We start from the raw sequence: 24607 nt of genomic DNA on the forward strand, positions 1-24607 counted from the left end.
AGGTGTTGTTGTGAAGTTTCTTTGTCTGTGGAGTTCGCTCAGCTTCCAGGTGTGAAACACACTAAGCAAAGACGTTGAGCACAACATCTGCACTGCATGAATGCTGATAAGCCGCAGTTTAATCTAATATTTTAGTCAGACAATATACTGCTATAAAGTAATGCTGTCTCTGCTGCTCCATGCTGCTTACACACGCAGTATGTGCAGCATTCACTGCTCACATCTGTGCTGCATGTCCCATTGAAAACACTGTGTTTAAAAGGGCAGCTGCAAATTTTCAGCATTCTGTGTTAAAACAGCTTAATGCTGCACAGATATACGAGCTGGAACACAGAACCTTCTCACTATATTTACTTTCTTTCTCCCATGCCAGAGAGCTCTGACCAATCAGAGGAGACGATATGCTCACGTGATTTATTGATGCACATTTTGGTACGTTCAGATTTATGCCTGTGTGAACTCAAACCAAACAGAGCGAAAAATGCTCTAAATAAAGAAACTCATCAACTGATCTGGACCATAGAAACCAACTACAGGTGTGAAAACGCTCTTTTATACACAGCAAATTAAGTTATAACTCAGAAATTCTAACAACCAAGCTGAGATGTTTATAATAAAGTAAAAAAGTGTACTCTATCTAATTTAATATGCATTCTTTACTTCAGCGTCCCACGTTGCCTTTATCTCCCCTCAAACATACAAGTATATACTATTCTAATTGACACCAATGATATAAATATAATTACATCACAGTTAGTTCCGACCCTGCAATGTGACTGGCTGAAAGGCGTTCTATGAGTGCCATTATCAGCTGGTAATGCACTGTAACTGAAGCTCTCCATGTATTACTCCACCACACAGGTAACCTAGCAACGATGCAGCGCTTACAAGTCAAACAGCCCAGCTACAAACAGAGCAGCAATGGAACTATTGTAACTCGCTGAGTGTTTAAAACCAAACAGATTGTATTTTCTCATCCTCTTTAACTCAAAATATTTTAACAAACAGCGATAATGAAACTGTGGTATAGTAGCAACATTACACTTGAGGTTTGTGCTATAACATGTAATATTGGCACTGCAGTGCTGATCTCCACAGCAGTGACAATATTACACATTATATAATTGCTTAATTGCATTTTACATTACTTACATTCATTCTCATATTTACATTTAAATATCCACTATAAAAACTGGCGACTTAAGATTAAAAAGTGTGACTAATTGTAGTTAATCACAGAACTTAAAAATTGTATCAACTGACATCATTAATGCATGTGTATGTGCTCACTAGTGTATATATGTATGTTTACTGCACAGATGGGTTAAAGGTGGGGGCTACAGCTAATCTGTGTCCAACACAAGTATGGTGAATATGGCCCAATCATAATCACTGCTGACTGGAATTGGAGATTGATGCACTGTAGAAGTGGAGAGTTTCTCACTTCAGATTTAAAATGTATTTATTTAGCTTAGCTCTCATTGGGGGGAAAAAAAAAAGAAAACTAAAAACTTTAGACTGCAGTAGGTCTGATCCAGAGTTTAAAAGTCACTGATCTAGCGGCAACAGCCACAAACTAATATGCAGATCAATTAAACACTTGGATTTGCTGGTGTTTTAATAATTCAGTGTTTTAAAGCTTTTTACTGACACTTATTAAGCATATTACATATAGTTCATAACCTGCTACTGTATTCACATGTTCACACTGTGCTGACACTAATTTTCACTGTATACTGCAGGCTGATAATATCTCTGCTACTTTAGGAAAAATCAAACTTCCCTCAGTCTAATATCAGCTGATGCTTCTGTCTAACGTTTATGCAACAATTATGGACATATCTATCCACTGAAATGCTGGCCAGTGTGCTCATGGCAAGGTGATGTAAATTATTGGTTTGATGCTTGATAGTCTGTCCCAGATAACTGGGACATGTAGTTGTGCGGGTATACATCACAGGAGGCATTACCACCCACAGTAGACAGCACAGTGCAGTGCAGTGGGTGGTATTGATTGTCCATGCAAACGGACATGCAACTCTGGTAGAAATCATATTCACATACAATGCAATCCCTTTTTCCTTTTTGCCTAATACTGTATGGATCACTTTATGCCACAGTTATACATCTCACTACTGTAATGCCACAGTTTTGCTCAGCATCAATAACACATTTACACATCCATCCATCTATGAGACCGAATACATTAAATAGGAGGTAACGCCCCCTTAGTTGATTTGCCTAGTGAACTGTGAAAAATGACTAATTTGCAGTGTGTTTGCTGTGCTAGCACAGTCTGCCTTGTCTTGCATTACAACAATATGGTAACAAACAGGTTTGAATATTGGGCAGGTGTCATTTCTGACTTTGCTCACTAGTGATTTTGGAAGATTTTCAAAAGAACGCAGCAAAACATGAACTGTATACTAGTGCATCTTAAAAAATTAGAATATCAATGAAAAGTTACTTTATTTCAGTAATTTAGTTCAAAATGTGAAACTCAAATATTATATAGATGTATTAAACAGAGTGATCTATTCTAATCGTTTTTTTATTTTTTTTTTCCTTTTATTATTGATGATTACGCCTTACACCCAATCAGTGTCTCAGAAAAATAGATTATTATACAAAAACAATTGGTACTTTTGTCAGTGTGGGCTGTGTGCCAAGTCCTGCTGGAAAATGAAGAGCTGTAAGATTTTTCAGGAAAACACTGCACTGACTTAAGACTTGATGTAACACAGTGGATCAACACCAGCAGATGACATGTCTCTCCAAACCATCACAGATTGTAGAAACTTCACACTAGACCTCAAGCAGTTTGGACTGTGTGTCTCTCTACTCTTTCTCCAGACTCTGCTCCTTTGATTTCTAAATGCAATGTAAAACTTACTGATGATCAGTGATGGTTTGGAGAGACATGTCATCTGCTGGTGTTGATCCACTGTGTTTTATTATCAAGTCTAAAGTCAGTGCAGTTTTGTTTTCCCACAAAATCTTACAGTACTTCATGCTTCCCTCTGCTCACAACTTTTATAAAGATGCAGATTTCTAAATCCTTTTTTTTTTCTATTGAGAGGAGAGAACTAAAACTAGTGACTAGCTAGCTTACCTTAGCAACAAGCTCAAAAGATACTTTGCTGCTGGTTAAGAATCAATACATTCTTTTCCTAACATTTTTTGAGTTTTTGTTTAAGGACAAATTATGATTGTTTTTACATTTCAAAATATAAATAAATGGAATTTATTTCATTTAGTAGACTTAATGTGGTGACTTCTGGTTAAGTTTTAGAAGAGACACAGATTAAGCAGATTACGTTTTATTCTTGTTAAATATTAATCTGGTCTCGGTCTTGACTTAGATTCGACTAATAAAAAGTTTTGGTCTTGATTGTTGATTGTAAAGTGTCCATGGTTCCTAGAAAGGCTCTAAGTAGGTGTCTTTTTATTAATTCAATAATAAATAAATAAAATAATCTAAGATAAACAAAAATATCTATCTGTAAAACAAGCTAATTCCAAAACCCCAAAACTTGGCTGATTATAGCTACTCCACAAAAATTTGTGAACACCCAGCCCACTAGCAAGCAATAGCGAGCCTCTGGAGGCTAAACACAGCAGCTTCTTTGGAAGAATATGGGCTGAAACCTAAAAAAGGCTAAAAGCTAACTATAGCCAATTGGGCAAAGCACCATTTGGAGAAAGGCCGACCGAAGCAAGTGCCGCTTTGGGACAGAGCTGTATGACAGAGCCAGGGAGAGGGAGCTGCCGTCCGCTGAGAGAGAGAGCTACAAAAAAGAAACTGAGTGCTGTGGCCATGGAGAGAGAGAGCTGTGCATTACAGCCACGGAGGAAAAAGCCAATTAAAGCAAGCGGCTTCCTGGGTCTTTAGATAGCTAACAACACATTGTGCCAACTGGACACTAAGAGGACCCAGACAAGAGAAGGCGTGTTTGATTCTTAGCCAAAAATTAACAGGGTTGCAAGTAGTCTTTTACAAAAGCATCCACCCCAATTAGTATCTCATTTTGACTATTTATATATTAAAAACTGCTGAAAAAAATACTTGCATGCAAGATGATATGTGGTTGGGCATCCTGCAGCACATTTGCCCACATATGTTGCAGCTGGGCCTGTAAATCCTGCACACTCGTAGATTAGGTTGCTGATGCTTGTGAGCCAGCTGTAGTCACATAAATTATCGATTGGCAAACAATCTGTCCACCAGACATTTAAAGATAATCATTGCATCACTGCTGCATGTGGACGAGCATTATGCTGCTAAAAAAATAAATAAAAAAATGCAGCTGCTTATGTGCCCCTCTTATCACTACTAGGGGTGACTGACTGTAGTGATAAGCCAAATGCAGTGGCAGCACAGAATTATCAAAGGACAGGAGATCTCAAAATACGAAAGTTCAGTACTCTAACCTGACCATCACCAATTTCCAAACAGAAATCCCTTCTCAAAAAGTCGTTCAACTAGGCAAAATATCATTGAGTGCATCGAGTTGAGTCAACAATCTCTGACCAAGAGATACACTAACCAATAATTTCCTCTGAGAGCAGCCATTTTTTAGGTGAGTGTGGGATTTTATAATTTTAAACTTGTGATAGACCACACCTGACCCACTAAGATATTCTGGAGGCTTGCTAAACACCTCTACTCTTGATCTTGCCCCATCTATGGCCTTTCTGGTTTTATCACTGCTATTTTCTTCAGTTTGCATAAATTTTGAAGATTAAGATGGAAATTTGAAGAGTGTTTTATGTTCTACTGGAATATGAGTAACTCACTCAGTGTTACGCAGAGATTATGTTCTATGCCAGTGCAATATCACATCCATACGCTTCACAATACACATTGTTACCTAAGGCATGTGACAATGGTTTTATCAGAGTGTGCTTCAATATCTCACTCTGGATCAACATCTTTGTGATGGTGTGTGTGTGTGTGTGTCAAACAGGTTAGACCCAAGCAACATCATCCTGCTAATTATCACCAAAGGGGGGCAATGTTGAGCTGAAGTTCCAGTTAGACTGGACTGAAGGCAGTTCTAAAAATAACCAACTAAAAAGGATTCATCGACAAACAAATATATTGAAACAGGAGGTTCTGTGCGGCAAACAAAGTTATGCATGAGTCCTGGCACAAGATTAATACATATCATAGAGAGATCACTGGAGAGGCATTCATGTGATTTATCACCCCCCTCCCCTCTCTTAACCCCCCAAAAAAACACACACACACACACACACACACACACACACACTCATTTACACACACAAACACACATACACATGTACACACTCACAAACACACAGACACACACACAAAAATATTTCATATGCTAGAAGGTTATTCACAGCATTTCATCTTCATGCTGCTGATAGCAGATTGTAAATGTGATGAGTAATGCGGAGGGTTAAAGAGTCTCCAGACACACACACACACACACCCTCGCACAAAGCACAGAAACGGTCTGAGCCAAACACAAGCTGTACATCTCTTCAAATCCTCCTTTTGGCTCCAGCCTGAAACCCAGCCCAGATTTCAGACTCTGAATGCAGAGTGGAATAAAAAGTCTCTTACCTTTTTTAACCTCTTAATCTCTCTGTGACAAAACTGCTTATGACCTCAGAGCAAAACTTCACCTGCTGAGAAGTGATGCATTAAACTGTAAGAGCAGTCGGCACCAGCGATGACAAAACATGACATAATATCTTATTAATGTCTTAATTAAGTCTGGCTCACACGGCATATATCTCATTAAACACAGTGCAGACTGCTGCAACACTCTGAAACTCGGCATGCAGTTCTGTCTCAGGCAGATTTACAACTTATTGTGGTCATGGTCTAATTAGACACTTGGTCTTGCTATAATGAAAAGCTCTCTTTGACTACTTTTGGGTAGTGTACCACTTGGTGAGAACCCACAGTGTATCATCTTTCAATAATGAATCTACAATCATATCTAGCACTCAGCAAACAGTGTATTTTCACATCTTGCTCATGCATTGTTAAAATAGCAACAGAGTTTAGGAATAAATCTACAATGATTGGTGTAGTGGTCTGGATGTGAGGTTTGCTCAGCTAAATATCTGTCATATTGCTATCTTGGCACCAGAAAACACAGGTGTGCCACAGACTAAAATGAACCCTGATAACAGTCAACCGTTCACTGCTATCTTGGCAACATAAGTGAGTCACAGGTACTCAACACGCATATACCTCTGCTTGTTAAACACACAAGGACATGCAGCAATGCACAAACTTTTTGTGCATTTCAAGCCATGCATATGTACTTTTCCTGCTGTTACGATAGCAAAGACACACTGACGCCCAAAATCATGCTGCATGTTGCACGGTTGACGGCTTGCCTATTAATCGCTAAAATAGGGGCCAAAATGGTCAAACCAAACTCCTGGAAAAAAAAAAAAAAAACCCACACCATAATCCCCCCTCCACCAAACATTACACTTGGCACAATGCAGTCAGACAAGTACCATTCTCCTGGCAACAGCCAAACTCGACCAAGACTAGTCCAACAAATTATCAGACAGAGAAGTGTGATTTGTTAGTACAGAGAACACACCTTCAGTGCTCTAGGGTACAGTAATGGTGTGTTTTACACTATTGCCCTTGGTGAAGTAAAGTTGAAGACCTCCATGAACTATGCCCTACCCAGTTGCTATCATTTCCAGTTGCTTCCACTTTGTTATAATAGCACTGACAGTTGACTATGGAATATTTCGTTTTTTGGTTTTATACAACTGTGACCATAGATGTGACTGGAGCACCTGAATTCAGTGATGGGTATGGGTGAGAGAATACTTTAATTATATTTTTGGTGAACTTTTAGGGTTTTCTTCAGTTTTAAACTGAATAAATCCCTTAAAAGGCTTTACAGATCCTCAAAGCACCACCTCCACAGTTTCAAAATGGAGAACTCAAACAATACTTAAGGAAATTATACATTTAACAGGAATACTATTGGTGTAGAAATGGTGTTAATAGTACTACTAGTAGTAGCAGTAGTAGCAATAGTACTCATAGCAGCATATCTGTATTAAAATCTGGACCTTCTGTCTGTCTGAACCCCCTCACACAGTAATGTCACTCACACACGACTCTGATCTACACAGTTCACAGAGATGAAGATGAAGGTGATGATAATAAAGGGGTCTGATGTGCAGAAGTCTGAGCTCTTCATCAGTAAATTGTAAGGTGAGGATTGAGCTTTTGATCACAGCACAGATAGAAACGTGATCAGTGGATGTTAAAGAACAGTGCTGACTTTTATCCTCTTAAAGTAGCCCAGTTATTCCGTATAAATTATGTACATTAAGAAGACAGACTTCAGCAAATTCAAAATTTTAATTTCTAACGACTGTGTAATGCTGTTCTGCAGTCCTGCAGTCACTAGTATTCTCACTATGTTTTTTTGTATGTTTTTACAGTTAATTCTTCTGCACTTGTTTGTAATTATTTCAGTGTGTCTTCTGCTTTTGTTCACCAGTGTGTTGCTGCTTCACACCTCTTTTCCCACCTAGCTTTCTCCATCTTCGCAAACAGGTTTAGAGAAATGCACCACTCTTGTAGCACCCCCCCCCCCAATCCAACTGCCATTAACCTATATATATTTATTTTTTTATAGGTAAAAACATTCATATTGCTGAGATAAATGGATTAGTGTAATTTGCTTTGGTGTCTAAAACTTTTGCACACGTGTAAAATTAACATTGTTGTTTTATTCTATAAACCACTGACAACATTTCTCTCAAATTCCAAACAAAAAAAAAAATCTCAAATAATGCAAAGAAAGGTTCAGAAATCAATATTTTGTGAAATAACCCTGCTCTTAATCACAGTTTTCATGCATCTTGGCATGTTCTCCTCCACCAGTCTTACACACTGCTTTTGGAACAGCAGTGGCCCACCAAATGAGGGCTGCAATCAGCAAACACAACAGACAGTTCAGGAAGAGCACGGTGTAGAGCTATTCTTTAGACAAGCTTTGGAGTCTGGATTTTTACAATATCTCCTTTTTATCACAATAAGAAAATAAAACAAACAAGCTTCAATATTCAGATATAAGTTGGTCAAGATCTAGTTAATACCTTAATGTAACAAAAAAAAAAACATTCAAGATACTCAAAATAGTCAGAGTATATGGTCACACAGACCAAAGTAATTGATGTGAACATCTTTTTATATATCTGTGTTTGACCTCTAGGTCTCCAATGTGCTTCTCTCTAAGTGGTCTTATGCACTTACTGCAATTTCATTTAGTGCAAGATTTCTACAATCTGAGGCTTTTTACAGGTAGTGGTAAAATAAATAGGAAAAAAAAGAGATCTTGTGAATTTACTCAATGTAGAACATTTACTTAGAATATGAGATTCTGAGACTTCTTCATGTTAAACCTGAATAAAGTTAGACACCTCTCCCCTCTTATACTTTTAAGCCACTTTTCTTTGATAAAACTCAACACTGCAACACTGAGTTTATAGCTTTACTCCACTTACATTGCACTGAGGTCATGTATTACAAAACATGTGTTCACTGTCTAAACAAACTATACACAAAATTTGGAGGGCACCACAATGCCGTCTCCAATATATATGAATACAACACCGTCTGTTTTCCAACTTCCACACCTGTAGTGTCTCTATGCAGTCAGCACAGTCAGTCCTGATGTATGAGCTAACAGGACAAATGCTAAAGCACTTGGAGTCTAGATAGTTTAAGTGATTTTATGTTTGGTCAAAATATATAAAAGAAATAAAAAAAGCTTTGCAATAGATGTTGAGAAATGAGTTGAGTTAAGAATTGGTATTTTCTGATCCTAGGCCACACTATAGATGGATGGATGGATGGGTTGGTGGATGAATGGGTTGATGAATGGGTTGGTGGATGGGTTGGTGGATGGGTGGATGGATAGGTGGGTGGATGGGTGGTTGGATGGATGGGTGGATGGATGGATGGATGGGTGGATGGATGGGTAGGTGGATGGATGGGTGGGTGGATGGATGGATAAATGATTGGGTGGTTGTTTGGGTGGATGCTTTATTGATCCTGGAGGGAAATTATGGAAATTCTTTGGGCCAGTCCTAAAACACATGCTTTACACGTGCATTTCTGGACAAGCTGAGAGATACAAAACTATCACCTGAAAGTGAAAGATGCTTATGGACTGAGGCAGCAAAATAATACTACCCAAATATGACTTGGGTTATGCAGCAATACACTGTTCACCTGGCAAAGCATTACCAAGCCAATTAATATGCAGTATCTATAGACTCGACCCACACAGCTGATAAAGAAAGGATGTGTGGTAAACTGCCCCAAAGTATACCAGAAAGCCAGCTTACAAAAACTTTAAAAAGCTGTGGTTAATAAAATGTGCAGAAAGACTGACAATCCCGCCATATTTGCTACTCATTTTCCAGCAGTTTATTATCAGCTCTCCTGTAAGTGTTGTTGATATTTTGCTAATTTATTGCATTTAGCAAATCCGTGGCTTTCGCTGGTGTTTATCAGGCTCTTCCACCTTCACCACCTCCGAGCTGCTGCAGCTGTGATGCAGACCAATCACACAGCTCTCACAGCTCTGCAAAACGGGTCATAAATCTTCCCAGATCTGATAGAACATCAGCTGTGACACACACTTAGTGAGCTACAAGCTCAACACCAGTACGCTATTATAGGATTTGTTTACCTCATCACAAGTCACCGTATGAGTGATCACACATCTGCTCAGGTGTTGAGTAAATCCTGCAAAGGCGTGTTTGGTGTTTGGTGTGGCAGCAGAGCCTTAAGCACAGGCTTCATCTCTCTGCTGCTGCTACTGGGAGATTTTCAGGCCTCCATCAGCAGATGCTTGTCAGACTGGGGGCTCCACCAGTCGGGGTCAACAACAAGGAGCTCTGTGGGAATCAGTGTTATAATCAGATATACTGAGAGAGAGAGAGGGGGAGAGAGAGAGAGAGAGAGAGAGAGAGAGAGAGAGACAGAGTGAGTAAAAGAGGACATAGAGAAGACAGAAGGGAGAGAGAGAGAGAGAGAGAGAGTAAGAAAGAGAGAGTGAGGAAAGAGGACAGAGAGAAGACAGAAGGGAGAGAGAGAGAGTAAGAAAGAGAGAGTGAGTAAAAGAGGACAGATAGAATACAGAAGGGAGAGAGAGAGAGTAAGAAAGAGAGAGTGAGTAAAAGAGACAGAGAGAAGACAGAAGAGAGAGAGAGAGAGAGAGAGAGAGAGAGAGAGATTTACTCCACTTTATTATTCCAAAAAATAGACATTTCATTTACAACATACATCCTTTACCAACAATTAATCTACTAAACACAACTTAAAAATTAAGAATTATTTGTAAATCTTCATCAACACTACACATAATATCACCATGTCCCCATACTGCAGCAAATTCCTCAATATTATCTACCAAATTAAATGTCTTATACTATTCATATTCCACTTTCATACGCCTTGCCATCAGCCCTTTCAGCATCAACTCAGGAGCAACACAGCCAGCACCAAAGAGAGAGGGAGAGGGAGAGAGAGAGGGAGAGAGAGTAAGAAAGAGAGAGTGAGTAAAAAAGGACAGAGAGAAGACAGAAGGGAGAGAGAGAGAGAGAGAGAGAGGGGGGGGGGACAAGAGAGTAAAAGAGATAAGAGTAAAAGAAAAAAGAGGAAGAGAGAGGGAGAGAGATAGACAGAGTAGGAGAGAGAGAAGAAAAAGAGGCTATAAAGAGAATACAATAGAGAGGAAGGAAGAGAGGAGAAGGGAAAGAGAGAGTAAAACAGCAGAGGGAGAAGAGAGAAGGAGAGAAAGAGGGAGAGTAAAAGAGGGAGTAAAAAAAGAGGAAGAGAGAGGGGGGAGAGAGATAGAGATAGAAAGAGAGAAGAGAGAACAGAAAGGAGAGGACAGAAAGAGAGAGTAGGAGAGAGAGAAGTAAAAAGAAGAAAGAGGGGGTCTGTGTAGAAAGTAAAATAGAGAGTTAGGAAGAGAGGAGGGGAGAATGAGAGAGAGTAAAACAAGAGAGGGAGAAGAGAGGAGGAGAGAAAGAGGGAGAGAAAAAGATAGAGTAACATAGAGATAGATAGATAGATAGATAGATAGATAGATAGATAGATAGATAGATAGATAGATAGATACAGGTGCTGGTCAACGAATTAGAATAATTTGAAAAGTGCAATCATGAAATTCTTTGAATGCATTTTTTGTGCAGAAAGCAAATCAGGTGTTCACCGCACCTGTCCTACTCGTTAGACTAATCACAGAACTCGTTACCTGGAAAAACATTTGCTCAGCTGAGCTTTCCAAAAGGCCCATTTAGGCCATTTAACTGTGACACTGTTGTTTTATTGAATTAGAATAATGGAGAAACCGTTTCATTGAATTAGAATAAATGCTCAAATTTTTGTTTTCTGTGAAGAGTGTTCACTGTGCAGTATAAAGTTGTAAAATCAATCATGGGTAAGCAGCGCGACCTCTCAACCGGAATAGTGGCTCAAATTCAAGCCCTTCGCCAACAAAGCTTGACCCGAACTAAAATTGCTGAGCAGCTCGGCATCAGCCAGTCTTCCGTCTGCAAAGCTCTCAAGAAAAACTGCAGCAAGCGCACCAACTGTTCCGGCGTCCGAAAAACTTCTGCTCGCGACAACAAGCACCTGAGAAAGATCGCAGTCAGCAACCGGTTCAAGTCCACTTCCGAGCTCACCGACTTGTGGAACAAGCAGACCGGCGCTGACGTCTCCAGATCAACCACTTACCGTCGTCTGCGCGAACTCGGCTTCAAATCTCGCGTTCCAGCAGCAAAACCGATGCTGAACAAGAAACAAATGGAGAAACGGCTGAAGTGGGCCAAAGAACACGGCGAGTGGACTGCTGAAGACTGGCAGAAAGTGGTCTTCAGTGACGAATCACGCTTCTGCATCTCCTTCGGTGACCAAGGTCCTCGTGTCTGGCGTCGTGGTGGCGAAACCTACAACCACGAGTGCGTGAAAAGATCCGTCAAGTTTCCCCAGAGCGTTATGGTCTGGGGATGCATGTCCGCTCGAGGTGTAGGGAAACTCTGCTTCCTCAAGAAGACTGTCAATGCTGCCGTATATCAAGATGTTCTGGAAACGTTCCTGATTCCGACTGTTGAGGAACAGTTCGGCGAAGAAGACTTCATATTTCAACAGGATCTTGCACCGGCTCATGCGGCAAAGTCGACCAAAGATTGGTTCACTAAAAAACAGCTTGAAGTTTTGGCATGGCCGGCCAACTCGCCTGACCTCAATGTCATTGAAAACCTTTGGGCCATCGTCAAGCGGAAAATTCGCGACAGAAAGCCTACTACGCTGGACCAACTGAAGCAGAACATCGCCACTGCCTGGGAAGCTGTGAGTGCGGAAACTTGCGACAAGCTGGTCAAATCGATGCCGCGGAGACTTCAGGCAGTCATACAAGCCAAGGGGGCAGCCACAAAATACTGAGAAAGTGATGATTGTAATTATAATAAAAATTATTCTAATTCAATGAAACAGTTTCTCCATTATTCTAATTCAATAAAACAACAGTGTCACAGTTAAATGGCCTAAATGGGCCTTTTGGAAAGCTCAGCTGAGCAAATTTTTTTCCAGGTAATGAGTTCTGTGATTAGTCTAACGAGTAGGACAGGTGCGGTGAACACCTGATTTGCTTTCTGCACAAAAAATGCATTCAAAGAATTTCATGATTGCACTATTTCAAATTATTCTAATTCGTTGACCAGCACCTGTAGATAGATAGATAGATAGATAGATAGATAGATAGATAGATAGATAGATAGATAGATAGATAGATAGATAGATAGATAGATAGATAGATAGATAGATAGATAGATAGATAGATAGATAGATAGATAGATAGATAGATAGATAGATAGATAGATAGATAGATAGATAGATAGATAGATAGATAGATAGATAGATAGATAGATACTTTATTGATCCCCGGGGGGAAATTCTAGCTTTTTTCTTTTTTTTTTTAGATAGATACTTTAGAGACGATAAATAAACGTAAAAAAACTTGAAAAAAACACACAAAGGAGACGGAGCTACTGGAACAGGCAGCCACTCGCGTCGGCGCCGGAAGCAACTAACAGATAAGAAAGCAAAAGAAAAGAGAGGAAGAGAAGAAAGAGAGGGGGAGAGAGAGATATATAAAGAGAAAAGAGAACATAAAGGTGAGGAAGAGCAAAAGAAGAGAGAGAGAGAGAGAGAGAGAGAGAGAGAGAGAGAGAGAGAGAGAGAGAGAGAAGAAAAACAGAAAGGATAGAGTGGGAGAAGAGAGTTTGCAAAAAAAGTAAACAAAGACAATATAAAACAAAGATGATGGATGGATGGATGGATGGATGGAGTAAAACAATTACCCTATAGCTAGCAATACACATACCTAGCGTCTAAATATAGAGATAACTCTATTGTCCAACCGGATGGTTCAGACTCACTAACAAATTACAGAAAGTTAAACAGGGTATCACCATGAAACAAATGAATTAAAAGTGAATGGCTGAAGCACATGGGAATGATTAACTTTCAATGATGTACTTGTTGCATGTTCGTTTAGCACATTTGAATGATTGGTTGATTCATTGATTCATTGATTCATTAGAAAAGGCTACCCACCAAATTAGCTTTCCACTGAATTGACAGTATGCCATTGTGATACACGCCCTTATACAAACTAATCAATGCCAAGTATAGGAAGACACAGCCTAAGATGGGACATAATGTATGTAAATAACTCCAGTGTGAAACCAAAACCTACTGCATCAAATGTATCCAGTGTAACAAAAGCCTGGTCCTTAGTTCAAATCTCGCTCCAGAGAATGAGGCGTGAGAATGTTCTACCAGAGAGAGGAGAGCACGGCTCGTCTTCGGCACCTTCAGTTGATCTACGCCTGCAGGAAGTCGATAGAGAGCATTTACGTCATATTACATCTGTGTCCGACGCTAACTACGAAGGGACAGATCTAGTGGCAACTTCACCATTTTGGGGGCTTTTTATTTATCCTGAGGGAAACATGACCCAGACGCCCCCCAGTGAAGGCTCAGCTCCCTATCCATAAATCTCCAGCAATGCCCCCAGGAGAGAGACTGAGAATCGACATACTGAGAAACAGCGTGAGAGAGAGGACAGATAGAGAAAGAGAGAAATTGAGAGAGAATTTGAGAGAGATGGACAGATAAAAAGCAAGAAAAACAGAGGTTCTGTCTGTTTTTTTAATGTATGTGTGTGTGCAATAGGGATGGGTGATATGAACCTAAAATAATATCACAATATTTTAACATATTTATGAGGCGTTACAACAAAACACTGAAAAACAAGTTTTTTTTTTTTTTTGGGGGGGGGGGGGGGGTATTGCTATTACAAGAGCATTATTTAGAAGAGAATACATATATATACACCCACCCATCCATCCATCTATATATTTATTTTTCCATAAATTCAGTAGAAACAAAAACATAGAAATAAAATATAGAAATAAAAATATATGAAGTAACCTACTTTTTTCTCTAAAGAAAGTAAATTACGTGTCAAAAAATCTTACTTTTAATGCAATAGTCTACAACAAAACTGTTTAGAATATTTAGTGCATAGTAAATAAATAGCAGTAAATCACCAACGCAAATATAAAATACACATATAAACCAATACAGAATAGACAATGAGGCCATTTCAATACTGCTATAATCATAATTTGATAATCAGATTATTGATATATATTTTTTAGTTTTAAACACTTAAACTGATCTGATTTTAAAGGTGTAAACTGATAACTAAAATTAATTCAATTTTTAATTGTATGGCTTTCATTTTATGCTTTAGTAGCTCCTTACGGACTGAATTAATTATCTATTGTTTAAACATTATACAGTACTGTGCAAAAGTTTTAGGCACCAAAGCAAATTACACTAATCCATTTATCTCAGCAATATGAGTGTTTTTACTTGAAAAAAGAACCACATATGATTTAAACAGATGCAAATAATCATACATACAGTAAAACATAACAAGAATTCTTATTTTTAACTAACTATGTTATTTATATCCTGTGAGCCGAGCTGAAGAACAAAGTGTAGAGATTCCAGATTTCTCCTGGATGCTCCTCAGCCAGCATGTGTATATTATGTTCAGTTCCGTCAGCAGCTCACCTGATTTACCACATTTAGCTAATTAACAAACCAGGTGTTGATTAATATGATGAGGACTAGAAATAACTCTATTAAACTCAGATGAGGATAGATTAGGAGATGTTTTAAGGAAATTTTACAATTCTTGTAAAATTGCTGTTTGTATTTATTGTAATTCTGGTGTTTTACTGAGCTAATAAACACTTACTGTTCAGATAAGAAGCCTTTTCTTTCCTGAAATTCTCACAGGTGCCTAAAACATTTGCACAATACTGTATATTTTCTTTTTTCGTCATTAAAGTGTTTTATTGGGTTATATGCAATTTCCAGGCCATATCCAGTTGATTTTATGTACAGTTAACATGCCTTTGTTACATAAATAAAAGAAAATGTTAACCAAAAGAAAAACTGTACATATGTTCTTGCAAACTATATATGATACGCACACACATACATACCACTAGTGTGCAGTCAACAACAGCGTGAGCAGGACATCCCCAAAAGTGTTGGCTAGCATGTGTCTCCAGTGTGAGTAATTACAGCTGGTGGAAGTGGCTGCTATTAAAAGAGCTTATAGAGGTGTGACATCCTTTCACAGCGCTAATGTGTGAACCATGAACTGTAAATCAGCGCTTAATTCTGAGGCTGACAGACCGTTACAGACTTTGCACACCCACATGAGAGAGGCTCGTACCTCCTCGCCAGTCGTCACATGTCACAACAACTGTACACACAGGAATCAGCCAATCACCGGCCTTCTATTTAAATAAGCACTGCCTTTTATTCTCAGAGGGAACAGATCCATACATTCATCAAAGAGCTGAAGTGGGTCAGAGAGAGAGAAAAAGAGAGAGAAAGAGAGAGAGAGAGCTGTGAGCTGGATGGATAGAGACAAGTCCTTTTACAGGGCCAAAGACGTTCAGCTTAATCACTCTTTCTGCTTGTTAGTAATGGATAAGCCGGCACTCTCGGGGAGATTATGCCGAGTAATGGCTGCTCAGGCTGCTTCAGCGGAGGACTAGAAGTGTTGAAATGGCGCTGTTGGAGTAATGAATGCTGTGGTGTCACCGCAGTGCACTGTTTTTCCTCTCTCATCCCGTACTCTGTCACCCCGAGGCCCGTTTCATCCCGGCTTTCCTTTCAACTCCCAGAACACGTTCACACAAAGCCAAATACGAGCGCTCACACCAACCTCAAAGTTTAATCACGAGTGTCCAGATCAAAATGTGCCATCAGAACTGATGTTGGTTTCGAAGTACGCTGCGGAAAACCTACAGTAAAAAAATATAAACACTAAAAAGAGGTGGTAACGCTTTATAATACAGTGTATTTACAGAGTAAGAACGGTAAAACAGTGTACACTACATAATACAGCCTGACGCTCCCTGTTGTATTTACTGAGTAAGTACTGTGTACTTATAGAGTAAGAACAGTAAAGATCAGGTGAAATGTGGGCTTATTAACCATTAATATAAAACCTTGTAGTTTTGTGTATTAATGAATCTATTTTCTTTAAATTCTCAGCATTCCTGATTGTGTTATTAAAGATATATAAATATTATTGTATTTTAGTCTGGACATTACAAACTATATGTTTTCTTCCAACTCCACCCTGGAAGTTTTTAGCTGCTCAACCCTGGACAGTTTTTAAAGCATAGATCAAATTATTAGAATAATAATACCCTTGAGTGTGACTGGAATTAAGGCAAAACTATTATATATTATTTTTTATGAAAACTGCACCAAAAGTTTATGGAAATTGCAGGTTCTCCTGTTCTTTATTAGTACCATTTTGTACCTACATGAGTAGGACCCCATAAGTATTTTCTATTTACTGAATAATAGAGAACAGTTACACCATAACAAAGTAAGTTTCAGAAAGTTACCTAGCTGTTAAACTTTTGTTCCTGATTGTACTTTATTTATACCTACAGTTAAGTACCTGTATGACCCAGTAAAGTATTTTGAATGTACTGGTTCATCCAGAGAAGTTACACCGCAAGTAAAAGGAACTTACCCTCTAAAATGCGGACTGTACTATAAAGTGTTACCAAAGAGATATAATAAACCCAACTAAAAGAGAACCAGCTTTAGAGAATTTTAGAGAACGTTTTTGAAATGGTTCTAGAAACGTTACAGAAATAATATTGTTGGTGTGCATCACAATGTTATAAAAACATTTCTCACATAACCTTCCCAGCTAGACGAATACTTTAGGCAACATAAGGGATGGTAAAAGTAACATTACTTAACCTAAAACATAAATTACTGACACAAGTGACACTTCAACATGTAATATACTGTATTTTTTAACACATAGCATACGCTCATATATGCATAATAAATCAGTGTGAAGCTGCTTCAACACAGAATGCTGATGTGTTAATGTGTAAAAACACAGTGTTTTCAATGGAACGTGCAGCGCAGATGTGCATGTAATAGATGGAGTCGCGCGGCTACAAGCAGGGAACGCTGCACATACCGCATGTGTAAACAGCATGTAACAGCACTGCTGTCTCATATATCAAATTAAACTGTACCTTCTCATCAGTTTAGATCAAATAAAAGCATATTGGATGGATGGGTGGATGGATGGATGGATGGATGGATGGGTCGATGGGTGGGTGGATGGATGGATGGATGGATGGGTGGATGGGTGGGTGAATGGATAGATGGATGGATGGATGGATGGATGGATGGATGAATGGGTGGGTGGGTGGGTGGATGGATGGATGCGTGGCTGGGTGGATGGATGGATGGGTAGGTAAGTGGTACTACTTTAAAAGGTCAATTATATGGCAAGCAGCATTTTTTTGTTTGCCTTAACTTAGTTGAGTAGTTATTGCTATAATATTGATTAGACCATTACTCAAATAGAGCTATTCGCTGTATTATACCAACTCTACCTCTTCACTTTACAACTAATGCTCTCAAACACATTAAGAGGACAAGAAATTCAAGAAATTAACTCTTGACTAGTTCAGCTCAGCTGTTAACTGAAAGCTGAACATTCCAGGTGACTCTAAGCTGACTGAGAAAATGTGAAGCAAGTGGTGCTACTTAAAAAAAAAAACTAAAACATAAAACATATTCTATTAAAAAAATCATATTGTTGCAGTTTTTGTGATTGTGTACACTGGGTAGGGTGGGTGTGAGGGGGCCTCGGTACCACTCATCATCCACAAAGGAGAAAAACAATGTTAAAAACCTCTGTTTTAGAGTGTTTAAGCTAACAGAGATAGACAAACTGAAAAGCTTATCAAAGAAGATCCTCTAATTCATAATAAATAAAGCTGTAATGTTGTTAATTAGTGCAAAGGCACTCTTCATTGATGTAAACCCTACTGGGGAAGGAGGCTGTATCGTTTAGTGGGGAGGATTGTATTCTGATTTATTCACCACAAACCTGCATTAACTGTCTTTAATTTGTATCTCACACCTGCAGCACGTCCAAGCTGTTCTTGTATCACCACTGGGGACTGGACCATGCGGACCTGTTAAAGGTAATTTATCGTGGTGTGGGAAGGAGTCTGAGATGGAGCTCATACATCACTGCCATGTTTACCTGTGAAGGATTCAGGATGAGCTTTATCATCAGCTTGCCACACTGCTGCGTGTGTGTGTGTGTGTGTGTGTGTGTGTGTGTGCGCATACACTAATGGTATGTGTATGTACTTGTGTGTCTGCGTAAATAATGTCCTTAACATGGTCATAAAAGATGATCATGGGATTAAAATGTCAGGTTTGTTAAGTGTCACTTATATATTTATATATATTTTTTATCGCTTGTATGCTCTGCATGGAGACTCAACCTTTGATTAATGAAGTCTTCATCCAGCCCATTCTGTTTTCTGTGTGTTAAAAGCTGTGCTGCAAACACTTAATATATGTGATCCCTTGCCTAGACCACATACACTGTTTTGTCTTATAAAACCTCTCCTTGCTGCCCTGCAGAGAACAACAGGTTCAACGTTCAGATTTACAGTGTTAAATATGTCAGGTCAAGAAAGACTTTCTTTATTTTATTTATTTATTTTTTATAAAAACAAGTATTTATGTTAAGTGAAATCAAGAAAGACCATATTTTATTTTTTATTAAAAAAATATGCATGTTAAGTTAATTCAAGAGAAATGGTCTTTTATTTTTATAAAAAAAAAGAAAACTTATTTTTTCAGGAAATAGTTCAATTTTAAATGTCTAGAGATACAATGTTGCTGTTAAAAATGCATTTTCCAATAAAGGGAGTATTGGCAAAACTGGTTATAATGTTTAAGGTGGCGGGAGGTGGTGTCTGCAGCTGCTGAAAGTAACTAATAAAGTAACATGTAAAGTAACTTAGTTACTTTTAAAATCAAGTAATCCATAAAGTAACTAGGTAACTTTGTAAAGGAGTAATCAGTAATCAGATTACTTTTTCAAAGTAACTATACCATCACTGCTTCAGTGTCACTACTGTACTGATAATAGTCCACCAATAGCATCCTGCAGACACTGATGAAGAACTAGAGGATAACCAACACAGACTATGCATCAACTGATTCAGAGCTTCTGTCTCTAACTTTACTTTATCTACAAGGTGGAACAGCTGTAGGTAGGAGTGTGAAATAGAGTGGAGGACAGTGAGAGATGATTAAACAGTGTTTAAAAACTCCAGCAGCACTGCTGCACCTGATCCACTCACTGAACCAGCACAACACGCGCTAACACACTAATCACCACGCTACTATCACTGCAGTGCTGAGAATGACCTGTGGTAATTTCATCTTGACCATTGAAGAACAGGATGAAAAGCATTACAGTATGTAACTATAGAACTACAAAGTGCTTCTATATGCACAGTGGAGCTAAAAAAATGTATGATGGGTCTAGAAACAATATATAATTCTCATAACATAAGGTCAATATGCTAGATTAGTATATACACTATATTTAATAAAATATAATATTTAACACTTTATACTAGGACAATTTATACTATGTTGAACACATGCTGTAGTCTACATGTAGCCAGAGCTGCAAACATGTAAGAACAGAAGTACATATGTGTTAAGCTGTGGAGGGCATGCACACACACAGGCTATGCCATAGGAAACTCATTGACTCCACGCAGAAGTATACAGTCTTCATACCTGTTATATTATCATGTTGCGAGTACTGGAATAAGCACTTCATAAATATTGCAGCATCACTTTATAAACACATTTTTCAATGCTTTTATATGTGTTATGAAGCCCCTATGTAGATAGTCTTCACATAAGGCGTTACTACCAATGTTCCTCTCAATGCATGACTTCATTCAATTCAGTACTCAGTCACCCACTGTGGCACCAGATACTAAATCTCATTTTCAAGACACAATTTACGGTGCAGACTGGTTTATAAAGCTACTGGCTATTACACGGCTCTCCCATCTCCTTGTGTAACCCACCGAAACCCTGCCCGCCCCTCCGCAACCCCAAGAGATAAAGTCCTGAGAGCCACGTGACGCCAGTCAGGAGGGGAGATTGACAGACATTCATCATCATCCAGCGGGGACAGAAAAACAAATCTATCCTCATTGAGCCTGTCAGTCTCCATTGCTTTCATGTGACAGAGTGGGGATGTGACAGTCCACCCACCCAGAAAAGTGACATGGTCATGTGGTGACACTTCGCTCATGGAGGCTGTCACACCGAACATCGCCATGTGGAGAAAACGCCAGTTCGGGAACGCGCAGTTTGAGCGAGGGCGAGCGAAAATGATTGATGAGGAGGAACAAAAGGAGCACAGTGACCACTGCACTGATTAGTTCAACTTCTGAATGACTATGAATATCCGTCCCAAAGGGCATCCTGCGGTTGTTTACGCAGAAATCCCTGACACTTAATGAATACTTATCACGGTTAAAGTCCAATTTGCATAAAGAATGTGGATAAGGTCTCCTAGATAGTGCTGATAATGAGACTGAATTAGATGAGATTCAGCCTTTCCCTATGCTTCAATTAACTTCCAATTTATTTCATTTTGGACAATGAAGCGCACACTGGCCGATGCATAATGCTTCCTAAGCTCGCTAACCTTAACGCTGTGCTTAATTGCTTCTAAATTAAATTTTCTTTAAAAGTGATATTGCAAACAAAATATTAGCATATTAAGTGCAGAGTCCAGGTGAATGAATTAATAAGTAAATAAATAAATACATAAATAAATAGATAGAAATATGACTGACTGAATAAATCACTGAAACAGTGAGTTGCTTAATCAATGAGTGCACATATATATATATATATATATATATATATATATATATATATATATATATATATATATATATATATATATATATATATATATATATATATATATACGTACAATAATAATGATGATGTAATATAACAGCCTATCATAGAAGGAGGATACAATGTGTTGCTTAATGATGAGAGTCATTATGACAAAATCCTAAAGGGAACAGTAAAAGTAATAACCAATCGATTACAAAGTCAGTCTTCTACCACCTGAAAAAACATTCAGCAAGATTCAGAGATGTTATAAAGGCAGAAGATCTTTAGAAAAAAAAAAAAACTCATCCAAACCTTTTTTCCAGTAGACTAGATTCCTCCACAAACTAACGGCCTCCAAAAAAAAAAAAAAAATCAGAACGCTACTGGAACACGTAACTCCAGTGCTCAGATCATTACACTGGCTCCCGATCTGCTGGAGAAGAGTTTGACACACTGCTCCTCATCTATAAAGCACTAAACAGGTTTGAATTAGTGTACATCTTTGATAAGTTGTACAAATACCAGCTTGTTTAACTATTCAGACCAATAGACATCTGTCAATCTATTAACAGGATCTCGAACCAGAACTAAACCTGGTAAACGAGGCAGTGTTCAGCCTTTATATGCTGCAGTCAGCTGAGATGAACTTCCAGAAGCTGTGAGACGTAAGTTATTTTAAAAACAGGCTGAAAACATATGTTCACCAGCACTTTACAAACTATTTAACTTGCTCTTCTTTTACACACTTTTAGTACTATATACTCTTTTTCTCCTTATTTTTCTTTTACTTTAAATGTCCTGTCATTTTCTATTAAGTTTGGTCTGTTTTATCTATTTAATCTCTTTAAAGCACTTTGAATTGCCTCTGTGTATAAAGGATTCAGCAGAAATAACTTTGACTTGCCTTATTGTAAAGCAGTGCTATTAAGGGTACATGATGCCTACATAAGTGCCAATTTATAACAACTTACATAAATATGCATGAATATTTATAAATGCTTATTCCATTCCAAAAGGCATCCACTGTCATAAAGGCTGCTTATATCAACTTTGATGTCAGGTTAACACAAAGTCTATGTAAAGTGACACAGATTACTGGTGACATCAGGTTGTCACAGCATGTTCTGCGGTAAAATGAAATAGCATGTAATGTCATAGTAATTAAATGATAGACAGCTACCAAATGAGACGGTTGGTTAAACTATAGAGTAGAAGTGAGAACTTTAATCTCAAGAACATTGTGGAAAAACAGACCTGAAAATGGTGTGATAATTAAGATGTTTGCATTACCACACAGGGGGTGCATTTAATTTTCTTTTTATTTCTACCTCAAATGTGTGATTTATTATTATTATTTTGTTAGCTTTTGTTAGATTTGGTATGGAAGGTCAACAGAGTGCAATAATAATAATGTAAAAGATTGACATAGCATATGCTTTCATATATTATAAAAAGTGGTGATTAATGAAAGTTTAATAAATAAAAATATTGTTATTTTGCAATTAATGCATCAATACACAGTATTCGTTTCTTAGTTTTTCCTTTTCATTTTCTTATCAGATGTGTAATATATTTATTTGTCATACATATTTGTGGGAAGTTGTATGGATGTTTTAAATAAGAAAGTAGTTAGAACTCACATAATATACATTACTTACCATAGAATGCTGCTATTTTAATTGAGCTTTTATTGGCTCTGACCACTATTGGAGTTGCTGCCCCATCAGTAAAAATCACTGAATGAGTCACGAAAAAAAAAAAAAAAGTGGTAATAGTTCATCATAGATTTAGATTATTTTGTGGGATTTTTTATGAATGTTTTAAATTAGGATCTACTTAGATATCTTACAAAATGTACATAATCTACTGTAGAAATTTAATTGAGATATTTGATTGGCTCTGGATGCTTATAAAGTTGCCACCCCACCAGTATTTAATAATAAAAAAAACCTCCCTAAATAATTATCTTGTAATAAGTTATCATAGCAGGAGCTTTAAAATATTAAAAAATGTGGTGCTTAAATGACTTACATAATCGCAAAATCCTTAACGAGAGTCTACATGCTAAAAATGCACATCTCCATGATTCCTTTTAATTTCTACCTCAAATATATGTAATTAATTATTATAATTATTAATATATTAATATATAATAATAATTTTGCATTCTTGTTTTATTTTGTATGTATATTTTGAACTCATTAGAACTCTCAGGTAATGTAAGCTACAGTAGAAGGCTGCTATTTTAAGTGAGAGATTTTATTGGCTCTGACAGCTATTGAAGTTGCCGCCCCATCAGTATTCCCCTGGTGTTTGAGGGTAAGGTCATTACTGAATGCAAATAAATGTTACAAGAGATAAACCACTGACCTAAGATTGGATTAGAATAATAAAGAAAGGTCAAATTTACATTTTATTCCCGCTCACACTCTCTTTTTATCCTCACCTCTGTAGAAGTGCGTATCATTCCTCTTTGTTCCCTCGCTGTCCCTGCATGTGTTCCACCCTCTGTACAAAACAAAACACAATCACATGATCACAACAGTCTATAATAGTAACTGACAGGTATGTCAGATAACTGATGGCTAACATGAGGATCTGCTCTTCTCTTTGCTATAATAGAGTTTTTGCACTGGTATCCCACTGAAACTGTGCTGTGTGGGTCAGTATTAATATAATGTATATATCAGTATAACTTTAGTAACAGAATAACAGAATAGTTGTTCAAATTTTATGCAAACACTGTGCAACAATAATACATTCATCTGGATGAACACATTATTAGATTAATGTAAAGGAATGTAGAGGAATGTTCACCTTTTAATTATGTTTCCTATTTGTGCAGTTTATACAGTTTTCATTGATGGGTGAAGGTGGACTTTTTGCCGCATTTGCAGTGCTGCCTGGTCATGTTCTTTATTAACATAATTTATTTTAAAAAATATATTTCTAAGCATAAGAATTTGTTTTTTTAAATTATATACAATTTTTTGTCCAATATAATAGATTTCCTCAACTTCCTATACTCAGTCCAAAATACCAAGTCATTAAAAATAGTGTTTTTACACTGCAAATTAACCAAACAATTGTTCAGTTGATCCACAGATTCACACGGCTGCTTCTTCCTCTTTTTTTTTTTTTTTTTTGGGTTCAGTCTGTAAGTCTGGCTGAAACCAAATA

General features: G+C 37.8%; 1 protein-coding gene across 1 annotated transcript in view; it reads right to left on the reverse strand.

Annotated features, from left to right (window-relative positions):
- The window catches only part of LOC103025391 (cadherin-10), a 98747-nt gene extending 74822 nt beyond the window's left edge, over positions 1–23925 (reverse strand). The window contains exon 1 of the mRNA XM_022670362.2: positions 23874–23925. The gene's annotated coding sequence lies outside the window, so the exon portion shown is untranslated. The remainder of the gene's footprint in view (positions 1–23873) is intronic.
- Positions 23926–24607: the final 682 nt, after the last annotated feature.

The sequence above is a fragment of the Astyanax mexicanus genome, chromosome 15, assembly GCF_023375975.1.
Source record: "Astyanax mexicanus isolate ESR-SI-001 chromosome 15, AstMex3_surface, whole genome shotgun sequence".
Taxonomy (NCBI): Eukaryota; Metazoa; Chordata; class Actinopteri; order Characiformes; family Acestrorhamphidae; genus Astyanax; species Astyanax mexicanus.